Here is a 12,945-nt window from a genome sequence, read left to right as displayed (position 1 = left end):
TACTCTTCAAATTTTATTTTAGACTTTCAAAACCCAAATTCCCTGTTTAACAAGAAAACAAAAAAGAAAATTATTTTAACAAATGAAAGGCTATTGTGTATATATAGTGGAAATATGTTATGTTTTGCAAAAGAATTCCACTCTTAATTTTGAAGATGCAGCACTTCGTTTTTCTACTGTTACAGTCAAGCAGCTGAGAAGAAGCATTGGCTTTTCTGCTTCATTCAAATTCACTTTCTTCCTGCAGATGTTCTCCCTCTGATCGCAGTGTCAGGCTTCTGTTTGACAGCTCAGTTGTTGCAAAGATGATTGGGATGTCAGATGCAGAGGGTTAAGAATACAAAGGAAAAAACTATCAGCAGGAGCTGATATAATCTTGGGTGATGAGAAATCCTACTGTAAGACATAGAGACATCTTACCAAACAGGCCTGTGCTAAGCAGCAGGGAGAGCTGTGGGTTCATCTCCAAGCAGATATTGCAGAGAATGCAAGAGCTAAATTGTTTGTATTCTTACTGTGCTGTAGTACTTGACAAATTTAGTATAAAGTAGTTTTTAATAATATAAAAATGAAAATATCAATGCCATGAAAAAAAATAGGTGGATTCAGACAGTGTAATATTTTTGCCAAACTTGTTCCACAGCAGTGATTAACCTTCCTTGAGAGAAGGGAGCTATTGTTTCTCCCCTGCTCCAGTGATGCTGGGCTTGGTGAAGGAGGGTTTGTGTTCCTGAAAGCTGCTCTGCTTTTTTTCAGCTGTATCAGCTGGTCCAATGAAAACATATCACCTCTCCCTGTAGGGCTTGTCTCACTGAAGCTGCTGTTTCTGCTTACATCCAGCTGACGTGGATTGTTCCCGTCTTCCTTCTGTGTGTAAAACGACCTGAAAGGTGTAATGGACCTAACGATTCTGCTCTATGATTCTGTGACCCTGGGGAGTGGAACATACTCCACTGCCTTGTGTAGCTGCAGTGTCCAGTCAGCAGCAGGGAATCCAGCCCAAGGGGTTATAGTTACAATCTGTAGTACAAGGACTAAAGAAGGGAAATGTGATCCCTTTTCATTGTTTTAGTTGCCACGCAGTTTCTAATATTTTCCAGTTTTAATCTTTGCAATTTCCCTTTAGTAGGTGCATAAGTAAGCTCCCTTTACTCTTCCAGTCTGTCATTTCTGTATAGTTATGATACAGTTTATGGAATTTTGGAATTGAGACAGAAATTGTATCATTGCTCACATAAATACATTGACCTCCCCCACTGATGCTGACTTTTTACATAGGGGCCCTTGTCTGCCTTCCAATCCAGAAAATCTTATTTGCCTAAAATACAGGAGTAGTCAGGTTAACCTGAATTAAGAGGTAATTAGTCAGCTCAGGAATTGCACATGCCTTCCCAGCTGCACTTGCTCAGTATCAAACAGGCACAATGTGCTGCTTTTATAATGGATAGGCAGGAACAGACATGGGCAGATTAAACATAATGTAATTAAAGTAAATTACATATTTAGAAGAAAGTAGGGGGAACAATCCAAAGGCTTCTTGGAGGATTGGCATTGCAAAGATGTTTTCTGATCTGTGGCTTCACTGGAACCTGAATACAAGCCATTCATTTGAAGGCATGTGGTAATATTCAATGTGGTTATATTCAAGGAGTTCCAAGAAGTCCAGCATGGCTGTGTGGGTAACATAATAAAAATAATCCTGCTCTTTTCTGCAGACACACTGCTTAGCCTGCATGTGCAGGATGTACATGCAGGCTAAGCAGTGTGTCTGCAGAAAAGAGCAGGATTATTTTTAGAACCATAGATGGCTGTGTCTCATCCAGAAAGTGCAGGGAGAAGATCTCTAGTTGAAGCAGAGCATAAGAATGTAATTTTTAATTACCTTGGCACAGAAAACTGTTGTGTTTTCCTTTCTAAGCAAAGACTGAGAAGCAAACTTGTTTAAAGGAGCTCTGTTCTGAAGCATATGGAATAATCATGAACACTTAAGATCATAGAATAGAGGTGGTTGTGATTAAAGGCAAAAAAGTGAGACAATGGATTAAGAAACAACTGAGAAGAGCAAACCGCACATACACATCTAGGCAGGTTTTAAATATAAGGTCTAAGTTTAGATGCTTAACTCCACAATTAGGCAGCTCAATAACAGGGCCAGATTTGTTAGTGTGAACTTTTTCCCTTTCAAGAGAATTTGACAGAGAATGGCATCCGCTCAGCACTTCCAGAAAGGAAGCTGCATAACTGTCAAGTTTGACATTTTTTTGTCTCCAACTAAATTTGGTATCCTCCTCAACCAAGAAACTGAGTCCTTCTTCTGTTTCCTTACTCTGCCCACAATGTTTTTAATCCTCCTTATTCTCTGGGGAAAATAAACCAATTGTGCACTTTATTTTCTAACTAGAGTGACTGAATGGGTTTTGTTTTGCAATACACCAAAGTTGTGTATTAAAAACTTGGATTAAGATCTTCTTAATCAAGCCTCTGTCTTTGAGCTGAATGGAAAAAGCCTTTCCAGCTCCTATTATGCAGCATGAACTGTTGTGAAATACATGCTTCTCTCCAGAGAGTCCAAAGCGATATTAAGGTCTGGCATCCAAAGTGGTTTACTCGTTAAGTGCATCTCTTGTGGTGGTTAGTCAGAAACTGGTTTCCTATTTGTTAATCCAGCTGAGAGAAGAAACTGACAGTGGTGATCATATGCCCTACAGGAAATTATGATACATTTCTGAAAACACACAGTCTTGCTTTTCTCACTGTTAAGGTGGTCCTTCTGATCAGGATTAACAATGTACCAATGTTTTTCAGCTAGTATCATTCCCCAGAGATGCGGTAGATTTTTTTTCTCAAACAAAGCCTAAGCAAAACTTTTCCATAAAGCATTTTCCAGTTCATTAATAACTTTGTCTCTATGGGGAGGGACATGTAAACTTTCATTCTATACCCCTGAACCTACAGTCTGAAAGAGTTCCAGCTGACAGCAGTGTGAATGGACATGTGGGAGGCTGGCACTGAGCTGGGATTGCTGAGCACCTGCACCAAGTTAGTTTTATAGAACAGATGCAAGTTTGCAGAACCAGACCATCCAGTATTTGGATGCCATTCAAACCTCATCTTGGATGCTGAAGACACAAATGTAAATTCAGAAACTTTGAGAAATTAGCAGATATAGTTGAAGACACGCTCCTAGCACACATTATATGAGATGGCAGCATCAGTGGAACATCATGTTCCTGCTTAAAGGTACAAGTCCCGTGTCTCCCTCTGGACCCAGCTTGGGCTTCGGCCCCTTGATGTGGCTGAACTGGGAAGATTCTATGGTCCTCTGCTAGGCAGAACAGCCAGAACTGGCTGTAGAGCCTACCTGTGTGGGCAGGCAAGTTTTCGTGCTGGGAAAAGGGGGAAGGGTGACACCACACGGCTAGGAACAGGATGGAGGGAAGCGGGGTGGTGCGGGAGGCGCCCCTTTCCATAGTCTGGATGTATGCCCGCGAGCCCAGACTCAGAAGACAGGTTTTGAAGGAGGAAGTGTCACACATAAACGAAAAGGTGAGAAAACACTCATTTCATGTACAGCTACCAGCTTCTCAGATGGAAGCCCTCAAAGAGGTTCTTAAGCACTCAACATATTTATGAGCCTTTAAGTGGTCTTGAAGTCTTTGGGAAAGTGTCTCTGAGCCTCAGTGGCTTGCTTCCGGCCACTGCAGCCTCCTGTGGACTGGCAGTTCTCTATTCCCCTCGTCCCCCGTATAAAGGGAGGATCTTTGGAATGTAAATTGGATGTTGATCCTATTTTTCAGTAAGCTTTATTTAGCTGAACCAGTCTGTGCTACATCATCTATTTCTGCTTCTTTGATAGCCTATAGTAATTCACTGGGTGTAACACAAATCACTGGGATATTATTTATAAAGGCTGGTTAATTTTCTAATCATTTACTTGTCCCTAAGCAAGCCAGGATTTAAATGCTTTCAAGTTAAGTATTCTTTGCATTTTCATTGAGTGTAAAAGTACAATAAGCAAGTCCCTTCATCTTCGGTGCTTCCTTTTAAAAATGAATGTAAATCAGTGTATGCAAAGATGTCTGAGGAAATTATTTTATGATGTGATGTCCTTATTGTCTAATGAGACTTAAATTTGGGGTGCTAGGAATGACTGAGATGAGGAAAAACTTGTGTAAAGACTTTGCTGCAAAAGTGGTTTGGCAGGATTGGATTGTAGTAGAAGCCAAAGACACTGGGCTCTAAAGAGGAACTGTTTGCATTGGAAACTGGAACCAGAATCTAGTAAAAATTGAGAGCTGATATGCATATATTAAACATGGATAAAACCATATCGTTTTCTTGGTTTTAGAGCAGTCATCATTTTAGTGTTGCATACAATAATTTTGTGGCTGCATGAACCAAAAGGACTCAGTCTGTGTGCAGAGGTTGCCAGTGGTGTGTACCAGTACTGCTCCCAGCTACTTCAGGCTTCTGTTTTTCCAGAGCCGATTGTCCTTTTCCTGTCTGTGTCAGCAAAGAGGAATGTGTGCCCATGCCGTGGTCTCCCTTGGATACAATCCTTGGGGTATCAGTTTAACATGCCAGAGTGAGAACTGAGATGTTGTAGAGATCCTGTCACTGAGACTGCAGGGGAAAAACAGAAACTCTCCAACATCTCTGCATTGTTAGAGAGTCAAGGCAGTGCTTTATTCTGGGCAGGATGTTACTTCGGCCAGGATGTGCAATAGAATTATTTCATCCACAGGTACCCTGGTTGCGCAGTGAGAATCATTCCATCACGAATGGTTTTTCACCACATATTTCACATATTTATACAGACTAATTCCAAATAAATTCACCTTCATTGGTCTTAAATTAAACAACTCTTAGTATTCTGGTTCTTGTTTCTTATTGATCCTTTCGCCTTCGATGCTAATTTGGTCCTTCTGTTCTCTTAGCTATCTTTTCCCTGACCAGGTGTCTCCTACCGCACTGGGCGGGTCATGTTCGTTAATGTTCACTTGTCTCCCGTGCATCTCCTGGCTACTCCCGGTCTGCAGATGTTAAGCTCATCAGACCCACCTGGTGAACAGCACCTTTTGAAGAGAAACTTCAGTCCCCCTCCCCCTGGGCAAAGACGAACTGACTAAAGTTACGTTAAAAATGTTAGAAGTTGTATCATTTCCAACAATCGCTCCCTCATAAATTGTGTTGCAAAGGCAGTCACTTTTGTCACAAAGTCACAACAACAGCAGAAGGGAGTGAGACTTGTATTTTTTACACCAGCTTTCACAGAAAAAAACACTTTCAGTTTGAAATAAAGAACAAATGAGTTATAAAACAATGGGCCTGCAAATTACCATCAGAAGTGCCTTCTTTGGTAGTATCACCACAACTCATCTTGCAAATCTTTGCTCCTTTGCAACACAGGAAAAGCTGGCTTTGGGGAGCTAAAGTAATTATCAGTGATATAACATGCATTCTTTGCTGCTCCCTGAGTAACACCTGAGGGAAACTTCTGGGAATATGGTCACAGTTCTAACTGGTTTATCAACCCAGGTGACTGATATAGGAGACAACATTCAAAGTATGGTTGGATGATAAGGAAAAGACCACTGAATGGCTCCCTGCCTTCAGGACTTATTTCCCATTTCCATCTCCAATTCTCTGCTTCCAGCTGTGTGTCCTTGCTGCTTTCTTTATGATGTCTTATGTGTTCTTGATAAAGCAAGCTGACACAGCAGCAAATACAAGTAAATATCCTGCTGTTGAAAACATAAATCTGTGGTCAAAGGAGCCAAAGCCAGTTCAAAGAAATACTTGGCTAGGAATGCACAGCTCCTGGCAAGGCCATTGTTTCAACAGGGCATTAGATGAGCTTGGGGCATTCTTTCAGTGAGGTATTTGATGCATCACCAAACAGTACAAGGAGGCTGAGGCAATCCAACACCACACTTCTTCCAAAAACGTTCCCACCATCAGTTTGCGGCCTTATGTGAGGAGACAAGGAGAAGAATGGAACACCTCTGGCAGTGGTGTGCCCTGAAATCAGCCAAGCTTAATGTAGTCTTCCTCCTCAGTAATGCTGCTAAGATAGCTGAAGCAGATCCCACCTTTTCCCTGCCTACCTGTCTGCTGCCATTCCAGTGATGTCCTGGGCCAGCTGCTGTGTAGCTGCTTGGGACTGCCTCAGGGAACTTATCTACAGAAAAAAAAAAATTGCATTATTCTATAAAATAGCATATTCTCAGGTGTGCTAGGTCACTTTATCCACTTTATACCATAGGTGCACAAATAACAGAAGGGGCAGCAAGAGGATGGAAGAAACGGCTGGGAACAGATGTCTCTGAAGTAACATGCCGCCAACCCCTTTACAAAGGGATGCATGCTGAGTCTTCATCATCTTGCCACTAAACACAACCATTTTAGTGTGGCTGTGCAGCTAAGTAAGCCCCACAACTGCTATATTTCTTGAGCAGAGCAGATTATGTGTCTGATTGAGGATCAGAGAGATGGTAAAACACACCCAAGTCAAAGACTCCCTGCAGCTCTACATATGCCCCATCCAATAAGAATGAGGAAATTTATTTGGGATTAGTCTGTATAAACTAAATATCCTCTGCATTGAATGAGTTAAAGATCAGGATTGGCAATTACCTGTCAAAAAGGATAGTCTATATTCCAACAGACTCTCTTCAACAGATATGGGGGGAATACATGTTTTTGAAATCTTTTGAAAATTGAGAAAAAATCTTTTGAAAAATTTAGAATCTTTTTGAAACTGTATTTTGGCATGAAAACCAGATCTGTACTCCCAGATGTCTCGCTGCAGTGCGTTTCAGGGTATGTTTGTGTGTGGCTTGTTTTGCTTATATGAGCAAACTGTAGCCTGTCCTCTGACAGCAAAGGCATGAGGCAGTAATATCTTACGGTCTTAAGTAATATCTTGTCTGGATTTGGGATTTTTCCCTTGTAAGTAGCACTACATGGTGTTTCCCTCTAGGCGTCCTACCCTTTGGCTTTGGCTCATAGGTGAACAACATGTTGTTAAGATAAATAAGGTAGGTCAGAAGTCAAAGCCCAGTGCCTGCATATCTCTCCAAGTACACAAATAAATGCAGAAGAAATTGCCAGATTATTTTTAAACTACAAAGGTGATTTAAACTAAGATGCTAGGATGAATATTGCAAAACCAACTGAATGAAGGAATATTGAAAAGCCTGTGCACTTACTTTTTGTGGAGGCAAGAGATAACCAAGATATTAATGCTTCAATGGAACTGAACAAAGCACAGAATAGTATTTTGCATGGCTTCATCCTGTGCAGAGCTTAGTTTGTGTCCTGCTTTTCCAGTGGCATCAATGGGTTTGTGCAACTTTTAAGCGTTAATTCCAAGAGCCTTTTTTGGGTGCTTTATATGGCAAAAACCCTTTTCTGCACCAGATGGCGCAACCACCAGCGAAACTGCCCTAACAAACCTCCAGCCGAGGCCAGCGGGGCGGGGGCTCTGAGTCCCAAGGCTCCGAAACTGCGGTGGTGACTGTCAGACCGGCTAATGGAATCAGGGCAGGTAGCAGAAAAACGAGTTTAGTGGCACACACAGCCTTCAAAAATTCATGAATATTTGGCTTAATACTTCCTTTCTTCAAATACAACCTTCCTGATAATGGATGTCATCCTGATCTGTACTGCACACTGGTAGTTAGATTTCAATTGGTAAGGCAGCTGGAGTGGGGGATTTCCCTTAACTTTACTGTTTCATATTTAGTAAAAAAAAAAAAAAACCACAAAAACTCTGGTAAAAAAATCAAGTCATAGACTTGGACAAGAACTACCTGTTACTTATTCAAATGTCTCCAGTGCAGATGGCCCCATCACAGTCCTTCTCAGGCTAATGCATGCCACAGATTGGAAACTGCCACCAGCTGGCTTTCAGGTGGAAGTTATGAAAAATTAAAATTCTACAATAAAAGAAGAAAAGCCAAGTGTGAAATATATGGATACTAAAACACTTTTTAAAAGGAGCAAACCCTTTTGCTATATGCTTCTTTATTGATCCAATTCTACAAACATTTTCACATATAACTACCAAAAATCAGGACACATAAGAGTAATTGCAGAATGGTTTGTGAGGTCTTTCTATGAAACTACTTTTTATATCTCTAGAGCGTGTATGTATACATATATAAAATATACTGTGGAAATATTAACAAAAACTGAAAAGCAGAAATAACACGGTGGAGAGAAGGATACAGGAATACACAAGTACTGGGTAGAAAACGCTGTTGGAGGCAAAGTGGAGAAAATCAGAGGTGAACATGAAAAAAAAAAGCTCAAGACAGTGCTGGTCATCCCAAGCAGTGTCTGGCACCTGAACTGCAGGATGCCAAAGTTCCACTTAGTGTTTCTTACTGCAGATGTAAGAATGTAAAACGTGTTAGAGCTTTTTCTTTGGCCCAGGGGGAAAACATGACATTTCCCTCGATTTCTGTGACTGTCGTGTTCCATGGCCTTGGAATCCAGCTCAGAACAAGCAGGTAAACCATTATTGCTGTTGCAGTGGAACTATGCTGCATCTCTGTGGGTCACAAAACTCCTCCCAGGGACACCCAGTTCTACACCAGTTCTCTGCTGAGTGCTGTGCTGAAGTTTCTATTCCCTTGCTCCACAGAGACAACTGTTTCTGTTTCTGTTTCAGTGTCATGATGTGTTCCTTACTTACAGGCTGTTGTTTCGTGTTTGTGTTTAAACAGATACTAACTCACAGGCAGGCAACTGGGCACTGTAAAACACTCCTCTCACTTGGCAACAAGTTATTGCATACCACCTCCTGGGTGCTGAGGTGACTTGTGATCAGGATCCACCTGAATCAAGAGAAGGCATATGGGCAAACAAAAAAAAGACTGGGTAAGCAATGTGGTTTCTCAGAAGGATGACTTTGCAAGATAAATCAATTTATTTCAGGAGGTATATGGATCTATGCCTCATTTGGAGGGACATTTAATCTCAAGGAAACTCTTCACAGTAAATCTACTTTCTAAGTGGGCTTTGGAATATACATCCAAGGTTGAAAACTTAACCCCCGTTTGTGATGGCAACAAACTAGTGGAGGGAAACTACTCAAATTAGCCTTGTGGGTTTCAGGTCAGGCTATACCAGATACTAATGCCTCTAGTAAATGCTCTAAACTACTTGTCTAGCTATTTGCACTGTTGTTTACCTGCATGTGCTACAACTGCATGCTAAAAGTTTTATTGAAGAAGTTGTACTCTCAAACACAGAAAGCCAGCAGAAAGAAAACTTTGTAATTCATCAGTAAATCAAATGTATTAGGAAAGGAAGAGGGCTGAGGCTTTTGTCAGGAATGGATGGTTCATCCTGTGTCAAGTAAAATCATACACCAGTCAGTAAGACTGCATCAACCAAACATTAAATTGTGGAGCAGACCACAAGAAGGTCTGCAAGGAGGGTTGTTGTAGATCCTGTGACCCAAAGCAAAGCATATATTCTTTGTATAACAGGCAGCTAGAAAGCAAGCATGGAGCATGCAGAGGATATGTGGGCAACTGGGTCAGCAAGACAATTCTGGGAGATAAATGATCAGGTACATAGAATGGGTCTGAGTTAAGAAGCTGGTTGTGTAATAAAATCCCTTCTGGGTTTTGTTGTTAGAAACAAACAGTTCAAGTAACAGCCAGACACTTAAAATAATTTTTTGTCTTTTCTTCCTCTAACCTAGACTGCAGCCTGACCTGAATAGTACTTCAGGCCTGACCCCATCATCAGCTGTAGTTCTCTCCATGCGTAGCATTCCAAACAGACTGGATTTGGATCACATTCTCTGTTGGCTCTTAGCTTCTCCTGGATCTAGATTGTCCCTGAATACATTCAGTTTCTGCCTGAAAGATACCTCAGTGTTTCACATGAGTCCTATTAGCCTGTGTACACCCCACACACCCTTCTGGGCCACTCCCTTGGACAGAAATGTTTTTGTGCTGGACTGAACAGCACATTTGAATGACAAATGAGCACTGAATTAAAAGAAGAATTCTAAACTGAATTGGCATCATCCTAGTTTGATTACATAAGGCAGATGAGCATGATTATACTGGGGGGTTTCTGATCTAATTACATACAATCAAGTATTTCTAAGAAAGGAAAGATCACCGGATTGTTTAATTCTCACAGTTTAGTAAAGCAGGATTTGGTCACAACCTAGTCACATACTTCACCCCTGCTTAAGAAGAAAAGCCTGTTTTATCACTCAGTGATGTGCTTAACAAAAACTATTTGACAGTAAGAGGAGTCTTTTCCTGAGATGTCTTCCTTTTAGTTCTTTAGAATTGATCCATGAGCTTCTTTCAAAAGTGAGGACTAAACAGAAAACTAGAGTGGGGAAAAACACCCAAACCTTTAATTCTGTTAAATATTGAGGAGAAATTAAAAATAATTGGTTTGTGTTCTTGCCAGTTGGCTTCCCTTCAGAAGGCATACACTATTGTTTTAATTGTGCTTGTGGCTGACTGCGCTGCTACTAAATAGGAATCAGATTTGGGCAGACAGATTACCAATGTCTCCCAGATGGATGAAGGAATAAATACACCGATTAAACAAAAGTAGAAGAGCTGCTGTTTTCTGATGTGGGATTATTCCACCTCCAGGTGGTTTTGAAGCAGCTGCAGTTAACGTGCTGGAGAGCAGACACACCTGAACTGAGTGCCTGTGGGAGGGAGGTAAGAGCTGATGAACAGCTGTCAGAAAAAAATTTTTTTGTGACCCTCTTTTCCAGTACACCTGAAGTAATTCTACATTTTTCAAATTAAACATCTGAAGTTATGGAAATGTAGGAAACTGATGATCACATATCCAAAGCACTCATGTGGCACACGGTGTGATTCTATAAGGTGACCTGTGCAGGGCCAGGAGCTGGACTTTAATGATCCTTTTGGGTCCCCTTCCAAATCAGAATATTCTGTGATAAGACACCACAGCCTGGGTGTGCACTCAGATGAAGCTGTAGAACACCTGCCATGCCACCCAGCCTGCAGAGCAACTGGGATTGTTGGGAAGGGCAGTGCAGCCCGGGGAAGGTCAAACATGGCTCCTGCACACCAGGAAAACACAAACTGGACAGCAAGGAGAGTTTAGTGCTCCTTGTTAAACTGTTGCAACAGCACTGCATGTGGTTTTTGGGTTCCCACTGCTGCTATGAGCCGTCCTCTTGATTCCTGCCTGCCTGCTGAAACCTGCTCCCAGGAAGGCCGTGTCTGCTTTTCACTTACTAGAACCTGAGTGCCATTTCTAGTAAAACTTTCTGGTGGAGGTGCTGACAGACCTCTCCATTGGGACAGGTGTTAGATTAGGAAATATAATTTCCCCGGATCAAATATGCTATTACTGGTATGAGGATTTCTTATCACTGTGCTTTTTCTTACACAATAGGCGTTTCAAGAAAGCAACAAAATTCTTTCTCTTGTATTTGTACAGAATTGAACTGACCCTCTGTCTGGCGTGAGGGGTCACAGCTGCAGCAGGCAGCCCTGGCAGAAAGCCACATCAAGAAACACACGCTCCAGCTGCATCTTTCTTCCTTTGTCCTTTCACCTTGTGCTGCCTGACAACCTGCAGCACACAACAGATCCCAGCTTAAGTCACAGTAATAGAGATGCAGCCTGAGGCTTCAGAAAGGATACATCAGCACAGTGCAAAGCCCTGGAAGGTTGCTCTGAATTTATTTATTTTTTTTGTCTGGGAGCAGTTCATAGAAAGTATGAGATTATTCTATCTGATTAGGAGCAATTGGCTTGGAGATGAGACCTGACAAACCCTGGCGAACGATCAGCATGTGGCAAGGACCGTATTGTGTATGTGCTGGATGCTGAACAGGCAGCTGCCATGACAGAGTAAGTAGGACATGTTGAGAGGAAAAAATTAGAAATTGGAACAAATAGGAACAAAAATCAGAAATTGAAGCATTTTAATGGTCCACCCATTCACTTGAGTTGGGAGCTCCTGCATTTCCTCTGGCACATGTGCCTATAGGTAGACAAGATCCATCTCAGGAAATAATTTAGCTTGTAAGCATTAAACAGTAAAATATCTACAGTTAGAATCTGAATTTATATTAGAAAGGGTTTCATACAATGTTAGTTAACCACAATGTAAAGTGAGTATCTCCAGTTAAGGCCTTAACTACTCCAGATGTTTTCTGCAGCATGATAAGTAAAGTACACAGGTGTAGTGCCATCTCCTTTTCCTTTTACAACCCTCAAATAGTGCAGAAGTCAGCTCTTGTAACTACAGAAGCTTATTACTCATCCTTCAAGTAAAACTTTTAAATTATACTTGTCCTGAATTATCAAGCACAAGAAAATAATTATGTATGTTGGTCACATAGCAGCACTAACTCTATTAGTGACAGACAAGTGTTGCAGCACTGCATATCAGCAAATATCCCCTTCTTTCCCTAGGCTAGCACAGACAGCATATTTTACCTACTTGCAATCTCTCTCAACTTAAGATTAGTCTGTTGGAGAAAAGAGATAAGATTGTCCTTGAAGGTTGATGAAAAATCTAGACAGAAACTGTTGTTTTTTTGGTTTCTTCTTTTTTTTTTTTTTTTTTTTTTTTTGTTTGTTTGTTTTTGGTTTTTTTGGTTTTTTTTTTTTTTTTTTAATCCTTAGCAGTTAATGAATCAGTAAGGGAAGTTATTATTTAAATAATCTCAGACTCAAAGTCATTGGTCACAAGATGCTTATTGGTAGAGAAGTGGAAAAAGAAAGTAATAGTTATGAGTTTGGCAAGTCTTGGACTACAGGAAATTTATTGCTAATTTTAAAAAGCTCTTTAATTTCTACACAGCCATAGCAAAATGATACTGTGCTTAAGATGAGGATCAATAATGTGATGGCTTGGAGAGAACTACATAAACAGTTTTGTTTGGTTTGATTTCAATTCAGTAAAATA

Source organism: Onychostruthus taczanowskii, unplaced genomic scaffold (assembly GCF_017590055.1).
Source record: "Onychostruthus taczanowskii isolate IOZ18803 unplaced genomic scaffold, ASM1759005v1 scaffold35, whole genome shotgun sequence".
Taxonomy (NCBI): Eukaryota; Metazoa; Chordata; class Aves; order Passeriformes; family Passeridae; genus Onychostruthus; species Onychostruthus taczanowskii.
Note: the sequence above shows the minus strand (reverse complement) of the source record.